Source organism: Rhinopithecus roxellana, chromosome 12, assembly GCF_007565055.1.
Source record: "Rhinopithecus roxellana isolate Shanxi Qingling chromosome 12, ASM756505v1, whole genome shotgun sequence".
NCBI lineage: Eukaryota > Metazoa > Chordata > Mammalia > Primates > Cercopithecidae > Rhinopithecus > Rhinopithecus roxellana.
Genome location: NC_044560.1, coordinates 79917888 through 79927188, shown reverse-complemented (window position 1 = coordinate 79927188; position 9301 = coordinate 79917888).

Here is a 9301-nt window from a genome sequence, read left to right as displayed (position 1 = left end):
GAGCCAAGCTATGAATCTTAAACCACAAGTGAACTTTGGCAAAAATGTTGAATAAGGCAAAGGAAATGAAGAAGATTTAGATGGGAATGACCAGAGCAAGCAGGTTCTGGGCAATAATGACTGTGTGGATTAAACAAGCAGAGTTGGTTTGCCTGAATCCAAGAAAGGAAAGAATTGCATTTTTCGTGTGCAAAATGAAACAAAACAGCAAGGGGAGAAGTCCCCTGATTTCCATCCCAGTGCTTCTCGGTCACACCTCGTCGCTATAGTAGCAAGAAAACATAACCACATCTATGCAATTTTATTGCTCATAGCTGTTAAATACTAAATCTCAATCAGCAATTTTAGAGATGGAGCCTTCAATGCTTTTTGTTCTCGAAGTTTCACAAGCGAAAGGACAGAAATCAGGAAGTACATAGAAAAAGAGTAAGTTAACATCCCTAAGATCAGTTAAAGTCTCTTGAAAATGACAGTGAAAACCGGACACAGTGGATCACACCTGTAATCCCAGCACTTTGGGGGGCCGAGGCAGGTGGATCACCTGAAGCCAGGAGTTTGAGACCAACCTGGCCAACATGGTGAAACTCCACCTCTACTAAAAATACAAAAATCCGCCGGGCATGGTGGCAAGAGCCTGTAGTCCCAGCTACTTGAGAGGCTGAGGCGGTAGAATTGCTTGAACCCAGAGGTGGAGGTTGCAGTGAGCTGAGATCACGCCACTGCACTCCAGCCCAGGTGGCAGAGTGAGACCGCACCTAAAAAATAAAATGAAATAAAATAATGACAGTGAAACAGAGACAGCACCCAAGAAATTGATTCATGCAGCGAGTAGAAGGCAGATTAATACAAAGGGCTTAGCCTGCAGTGCCAAACTCGTTTTTATGTGCGAGGGACTTTACTGAGAGGTCCCTAAACCTTAGAAAGGACTCTAACCCTCCTAAATCAGGCGTCTGACCTCAGGGTCACTCAAGCATTCTTTCCTTTTATTAAGAGGAGCCTCTAACCCAATCCTATTTTTTAACCCCACCACTTACCCAAAGTCATCCAATCAGTGCTGCAGCCTATTTCCTTTGGGTTGGAGGGTTTCTTTAGTATCATCCCTTCCGTGGTTCACCAGAAAGATGTTACAGGACCCCAACACTTACACAAAGGTAGCCAATGGGTCAGGGTTTCTGCACTATAGTCCCTTCTGTGGTCACCAGAAAAGTGTTACAGGAAAGGGGTCCCAATCCAGACCCCAGGAGAGGGTTCTTGGATCTCACGCAAGAAAGAATTTAGGGCAAGTCCGCAGTGCAAAGCAAAAGGAAGTTTATTAAGAAAGTAAAGTGGTGAAAGGACAGCTACTCCATAGACAAAATAGGACGTTCCTGACATCCACCCTAGGTACAATGCTTGTATACATGGGGAGATGTGTCCTGCTACAAGGGTTTGTAATACATAATTAATTTTCTTAATTGCTACATTTTGCGAGAACCGATATTATTATCTTTAAAGCAAAATTAGGAATGCCTTTGTTCTCCAGATATCAGGATATCTGGACACTCCGAAGTCTGAGTCTGTTTAGTAAATATTATTAATTTGTTCCCTTAACCATAACCATTATTAATTTGTTCCCTTAACCATAAACATTTAGAGGCTAGGAATGCCTAATTTTCTGGGAATGCAGCCCAGTAAGTCTCAGTCTCCTTTTTTTTTTCTTTTTTTTTGAAACGGAGCCTTGGGGTCTCGCTTTGTCGCCCAGGCTGGAGTGCAGTGGTGCCATCTCAACTCACTGCAAGCTCTGCCTTCTGGGTTCACGCCATTCTCCTGCCTCAGCCTCCTGAGTAGCTGGGACTACAGGCACCCCCCACCATGCCCAGCTATTTTTTGGCATTTTTAGTAGAGACAGGGTTTCACCTTGTTAGCCAGGATGGTCTTGATCTCCTGACCTCGTGATCTGCCCGCCTTGGCCTCCCAAGGTGCTAGGATTACAGGCGTGAGTCACCGCGCCCGGTCTCAGCCTCATTTTTGTAGCCCTCACTCAAAATGGAGTTCTCTGTGTCGAACCCCTCTGACATAACCACTGCAGGAACATACCAGGAAAAACCAAAAGATTTCACAGACCCTTTGAAAGAAGCAGATTGTTGCTGCAAACCCCGTGACACAGCTGAAGAATTGTGAGTTCCCCAAAGTGTGAGAGAAAGAAAGTCTACCTTTGAACACACATCCCCACTGGGGGACCTAAAAAATCCAGATCAAGGGAAACGTATTTAACCTTAACTAGAGCTGAAATGAATTTAGGGAGCTGAGTGAAATGTAAAAGAAGAAGCAGGGGAAAGAGCCTGTAGGCATTCCCAGCCCCCAGCTCAAGACCAAAGGAGTCATTCCTGACTTTATCTCACAAGGGTCTTTGCGAAACGCACCTAGCAGAATTAGGGAGGGGCCAAAAGAATAAAAAAGCTTTTAATGAACTGTGCAGTAGTTTTGACCAAGGATAAATGTTACTGCGCAGAGTCTGTAGGAGTAAATAGGAAGTGCAGATACAGGCACAGAAGCTGTGCAGCAAAAGGTGTGGGCAGGTGGGGAGGGGTGAAGCCTGAAAGCCTTTTTGGCTTTCTCAGGGGGAGGCATGTAGCCTGGGGCAAGATCTCAACTCTGCACGCTGGCTGCCTTGATATAAACTTCATGCTTTTGGCAGGACAGGGTGGAAATGGAATGAGACTGGCCTTGCTGGCTGCATGGGAGCTGGGTGAAGCCCGCCACTGCCAGCTTTGTCTCACTTTCTTGGTGCTCTGTATGAAGCAGCAAAGGCAGCCATAACTTCCCTTAAAACATAACTCCATTGGCTTGAGAACCACTTCTCCTCCAACAATGACTGCAGCAAGCCACACCCACTGAGAGTCTGAGTTCAGACTGGTCTAATCCTGCCTCCGCCTGATGATTTTTCTCTACTCAACCTGGTAGCTGAAGGTGAAATCAATTAACTTTTGGAAGATCTATGGTCCCACCCATCACCTGAGAATCCTAAACGGGTATCCTGGTTAACATAGGGCCAGTCTATACCCCCTTTCTGCTACCACAGCTGGTGCTCTCCTGAAAGCACCACCTTTTGGCTGGAGGCCAACTGACACAAGCCATGACAGCAACTCATAACAGAACAGCCCTGCTCCAAGGAAAAAACAAAAAACAACAACAACTAATTCCACCACCTGTAACATCCTGGGTAACCAGAGTTCCTGAGTCTGTCCACATGACAAATTCACTGCTTGCATAACAAGCACTTGAGAAAACCAATGCACTAAATAAAACTACAACCAAGGTCTCTCACACATTCAAGTTCACTTCCCTGCCACCTCCACTGAAGCAGGTGCTGGTATTCATGGCTGAGAGACCTGAAGACAGATTACATCACAGGACACTTTGTAGACATTCCTCAATATCAGCCTGGAGCTGTGGAGCTCCACTGGGTTACCAGTCCCAGGAGAGCAATAACAATCACTGTAGTCTGACTTGCAGAAAGCTCATCCCTAGGAAAAGTGAGAAAGCACCACATCAAGAAATCACTCCATGGGACAGAAGAATCTGAACAGGAGCCCTTGAGTCCAAGATCTTTCCACTGAAATAGTCTAGCCAAATGAGAAGAAACCAGAGAAGTAATTCCAATATGACAAGACAAGTTTCTATAACACCCCCAGAATATTGCACTAGCTCTTCTGTAATCATTCCAAACCAAGAAGAAATGTCTGAGTTGCCAGAAAATAAATTGAGAAAGTTGATTATTAAGCTACTAGAACAGTAACCAGAGAAACAAGAAAACCAACTTAAAGAAATTTAAAAAATTAATACAAGATATGAATTTAAAAATTTCCAAAAAAAATAAATGTTATAAATTAAAAAACAATCACCACGTCTGGAAATGAAAGATACACTTACAGAAATGCAAAATAAACTGGAAAGTTTAAACAATAGACTACAACAAGTAGAAGAAAGAACTTCAGAGCTTGAAGAAAAGTCTTTCAGATTAAATCAGTCTGACAAAGACGAAGAAGAAAGAATCAACAAAATGAACAAAGCTTCCAAGAAAATTGGGATTTATGTTAAATGACCAACCCTAGGAATAATTGGTGGTCCTGAAAAAAAACAAAAAGATAAATTTACATGTTTGGAAATTTTATTCGAGTGAATAATTGAGAAAAACTTCTCAGACCTTGCTAGTGATCTAGATATCACAAAAAATTTATCGCAAAAGGATCATCACCTATTCACATAGCCATTAGGTTATCTAAATTTATGATGAAGAAAAGGATCATAAGAGCTGTGAGGAAAAGCATCAGGTACCCTATAAACAAAACCCTACAAGAAAGAAGGGACTATGTTCCTGTCTTTAGCCTCCTTAAACAACACAGTTTTTAGCCAAGAATATTGTATCCAGTTAGAGTAAGCTTCATAAATGAAAGAGAGATAAAGTCATTTTCAGAAAAACAAGTTTTGAGAGAATTTACAAGTACCAAGCCAGCAATAGAAGAAATGCTAAAAGAACTTCTAAATCTTGAAAGAAAACCTCAAAATACACCAAAATAGTACCCCCTTAATGTATAAATCTCACAAGGCCTATAAAACAATAACAAAAAAACTCGAAGATATTCAGGCAACAGCTAACGTGATGAATATAGCAGTACCTCACATCTGAAAACTAACATTAAATGTCAATAATCTAAATGCTCTACTTAAAAGATGCAGAACGGCAGAATAAATAAAAATTTACAGCAGGGCATGGTGGCTCACGCCTGTAATCCCAGGACTTTGGGAGGCCGAGGTGGGTGGTTCACCTGAGGTCAGGAGTTCAAGACCAGCCTGGCCACCATGGTGAAACCCCATCTCTACTAAAATAGAAAAATTAGCCAAGTGTGGTGGCGTGCACCTATAATCCCAGCTACTCAGGGGGCTGAGGCAGGAGAATTGCTTGAACCTGAGAGGCAAAAGTTGCAGTGAGCCAAGATTGTGCCACTGCACTCCAGTCTGGGCAACAAGAGTGACGCTCCATCTCAAAAGAAAGAAAAAAATAATTAACAACCAAGCATCTACTGTCTTTAAGAGACTTGCCTAACAAATAAAAACTTAAATAAACTTAAGGCAAAGAAGTGGAAAAAGATATTCTGTGCAAATGGAAACAAAAAGTAAGAAGGAGTAGGTAGTCTCATAGCAGACAAAACAGACAATGGTAAACAAAACAAAACGAAACAAAAAAACAAAGAATAACATTATATAATAATAAAAGAACTGGTCCAACAGGAAGCCATCACAATTCTAAATCCATATGCACCTAACACTGGAGCTCCCAAATTTATAAAATAATATCTGCTAGGCATAAGAAAGGAGATAGGAAGCAACAAAATAATAATGGGGTACTTTAATATCCCACTGACAATACTAGAAAGGTCATCTAGACAGAAAGTCAACAAAGATACAATAAATTTAAACTGTACACTAGAATAAATTGACTTAACAGATATTTACAAAACATTCTACTCAACAACTGAAGAATATACATTCTATTGATTAGCACATAAAACATTATCCAAAATAGACCATATAATAGGCTACAAAATAAGTCTCACCAATTTTAAGAAAATCAAAATTATATCAAGTATTCTCTCAGGCCACATTGGAATAAAATTGGAAATCAATTCCAAAATGAATCCTCAAAACCATGCAAATGCATTGAAATTACATAACCTGCTCTTGAATAATTGTTTCATCAACAATGAAATCAAGATGGAAGTTTAAAATTTTTTATAACCAAACAATAGTAGTGACACAACCTATCAAAACCTCTGGAATACAGCAGAAGTGGTGCTAAGAGGAAAGTTCATAGCATTAAATGCCTACATCAAAAAGTCTGAAAGGGCACAAATAGAAAATCTAACCTCACACCTCAGGGAACTAGAGAAACAAGAACAAACCAAACCCAAACCCAGCAAAAACAAACAAACAAAAAGCAATAATCAGAGAAGAATTAACATAATTGAAAATTTAAATAACACAAAAGACAAATGAAACAAAAAGCTTGTTTTTTAAAAGATAACCAAAATTAATAGACCATTAGTGAGATTAACCAAGAAAAGAAGAAAGAGAGAAGATCTAAATAAGCTCAATTAGAAACAAAATGAGAGATATTACAACTAGTACCACAGAAGTACAAAAGATAATTCATGGCTACTATGAATACTTTTACATGCACAAACTAGAAAACCTAGAGGAGTTGGATAAATTCCTGGAAATGTACAACCCTCTTGGATTAAACCAGAAAGAAATAGAAACTCTGCATAGACCAGTAATGAGTAGTGAGACTGAAACAGTAATAAAAAATTGCCAAAAAAGAAAAGTCCAGGACCAGATGGATTCACAGCTGAATTCTATGAGGCATTCAAGGAAGAACTGGTACCAACCCAAATAAAACTATTTCAAAAATAAAGAAACAGGATATCTTTCCTAAATCATTTCATGAAGCCGGTATCACCCTAATACCAAAACTAGGAAAGAAGAAAGCACTAAACTGCACACTAACATTCCTGATGAACATAGATGCAAAAATTCTTAACAAAATGCTAGCTAACCAAATACAACAGCATATCAAATAATAATACACCATGATCAGGTGCATTTTATACCAGGGATGGAGGGATGGTTTAACATATGTAAGTCAATAAATGTGATACATCACATAAGCAGAATTAAAAACAAAAACCACATGATCATCTCAATAGATGCAGAATAATATTTGTTTTTCCTTCAGATGAAATCTCTGTCACCTGGGCTGCAGTGCAGTGACGTGATCTTGGCTCACTGAAACTTCTGCCTCCGGGGTTCAAGCAATTCTCATGCCTCGGCCTCCCAAGTAGCTAAAATTACAGGTGTGCACCACTACACTCAGCTAATTTTTTGTAATTTGGTAAAGAAGGAGTTTCACCATATAGCCCAGGCTGGTTGAACTCCTGAGCTCAGGCAACCCACCAGCCTCGGCCTCTGAAACTGCTAGGATTACACGCATGAGCCACCACACTCAGATCAGAAAAACATTTTAAAAATCCAGCATCTTTTTATGATTGAAACCCTCAGCAAAATCGGCACGGGGGTACATACCTTAAGGTAATAAAAGCCGTCTATGACGAATCCACAACCAACATTATACTGAATGAAGAAAAATTAAAACATTCTTCCTGACAAGTGGAACAAGACAAGAATGGTCATTTACAACACTTCTATTCAACATAGTGCTGGAAGTCCTAGCTGGAGCAATTAAACAATAAATTAAAAAATAAATAAATAAATTGCATTCAAATCTGTAAAGAGGAAGTCAAGCTGTCACTGTTTTCTGAATTTATGATTTTATACCTAGAAAACCCTAGAGATTTATTAAAAAGCTTCTAGAGCTAATGAATAAATTCAGTAAACTTTTAGAATACAAAATCAATGTACACAAATCAGCATCACTGCTCTATACCAACAGCTACCAAGCTGAAAATTGAATCAAGAACTCAACCTTTTGCAAAAACCTGCAAAAAAAAAAAAAATTAGAAATATACCTAACCAAGGAGGTGAAATACATCTACAAAGAAAATTACAAAACGCTGCTTAAAGAAACCATAGATATCACAATCAAATGGAAACATATCCCATGCTCATGGATAGGTAGTGTCAATATTGTAAAAATGACCATACTGACAAAAGCATTCTACAAGTCAGTTTTCATCAAAATACCACCATCATTCTTCACAGAACTAGAAAAAAATCCTAAAATTCATATAGAGCCTTAAAAAAGCCCACATAGCCAAAGCAAGACTAAGCAAAAAGTAAAAAATTAGAGGCATCACATGACCTAACTTCAAACTACACTACCAGGCTATAGTTACCAAAACAACATGCTACTGGTATGAAAGTAGACACGCAGACAAATAGAACAGAATAGTGAACTTAGAAATAAAGCCAAATACTTGCAGCCAACTGATCTTTGAGAAAGTAAATCAATACATAAGGTAGGAAAACGACACCCTGTTCAACAAATGCTCCTGGGATAATTGGCAAACCACATGTGGAAGAATAAAACTGAATCTTCATCTCTTACCTTACACAAAAATGAATTCCATATGGAGAAAAGATTTAAATATAAAACTTGAAACTGTAAACATTGTAGAAGCTAACATCAGAAAAACTGTTTTAGACATTGGCTTGGGCAAATAGTGCATGACCAAGAGCCCACAAGCAAATAAAACAAAAACAAAGAAAAATAAATGGGACTTAATTAAACCAGAAACCTTCTTGACTACAATAGAAATAATCAGCAGAGTAAACTTACAACCCGCCAAGTGGGAGAAAATCTTCACAGTCTATGTATCCAACAAAAGACAAATAGTCTGAATCTACAAGGAACTCAAAAGAATCAGGAAAAAAAACAAAAAACAAAACAAAACAAAACAAAACAAAAAAACAATCCCATGAAACAGTAAGCTAAAAACATGAATAAACAATTCTCAAAAGGAGATATACAAATGGCCAACAAACATATAAAAACATGCTAAACATCACTAGTTATCAGGGAAATGCAAATCAAAACCACAATGTGATACCACCTTACTCCTACAAGAATGGTCTTAATTTAAAAATGTTAAAATGCCAGATGTTGACAAGAATGTGGTGAAACAAAAGCACTTTTACACTGCTGGTGGGAATGTAAACTAGTACAACCACTATAAAAGTAAAAACAGAATGAAGATTTTTTAAAGAAGAACTAAAGGAGTCCGGGCGCAGTGGCTCAAGCCTGTAATCCCAGCACTTTGGGAGGCGGAGACCGGCGGATCACGAGGTCAGGAGATCGAGACCATCCTGGCTAACACGGTGAAACCCCGTCTCTACTAAAAAAAAAAAAAAAAAAAAAAAACACACACACAAAAAACTAGCCTGGCGAGGTGGCGGGCGCCTGTAGTCGCAGCTACTCAAGAGGCTGAGGCAGGAGAATGGCTTAAACCCAGGAGGCGGAGCTTGCAGTGAGCTGAGATTGCGCCACTGCACTCCAGCCTGGGCGACAGAGCCAGACTCCGTCTCAAAAAAAAAAAAAAAAAAAAAAAAACTAAAGGTAGGGCTGGGCGTGGTGGCTCACGCCTGTCATTCCAGCCCTTTAGGAGACTGAGGCAGGTGGATCAGGAGTTCAAGACCAGCCTGGCCAAGATGGAGAAACCCCGCCTCTACTAAAAATACAGAAAAAATTAGCTGGGTGTGGTGGCAGGCGCCTGTAATCCCAGCTACTTTGGAGGCTGAGGCAGGA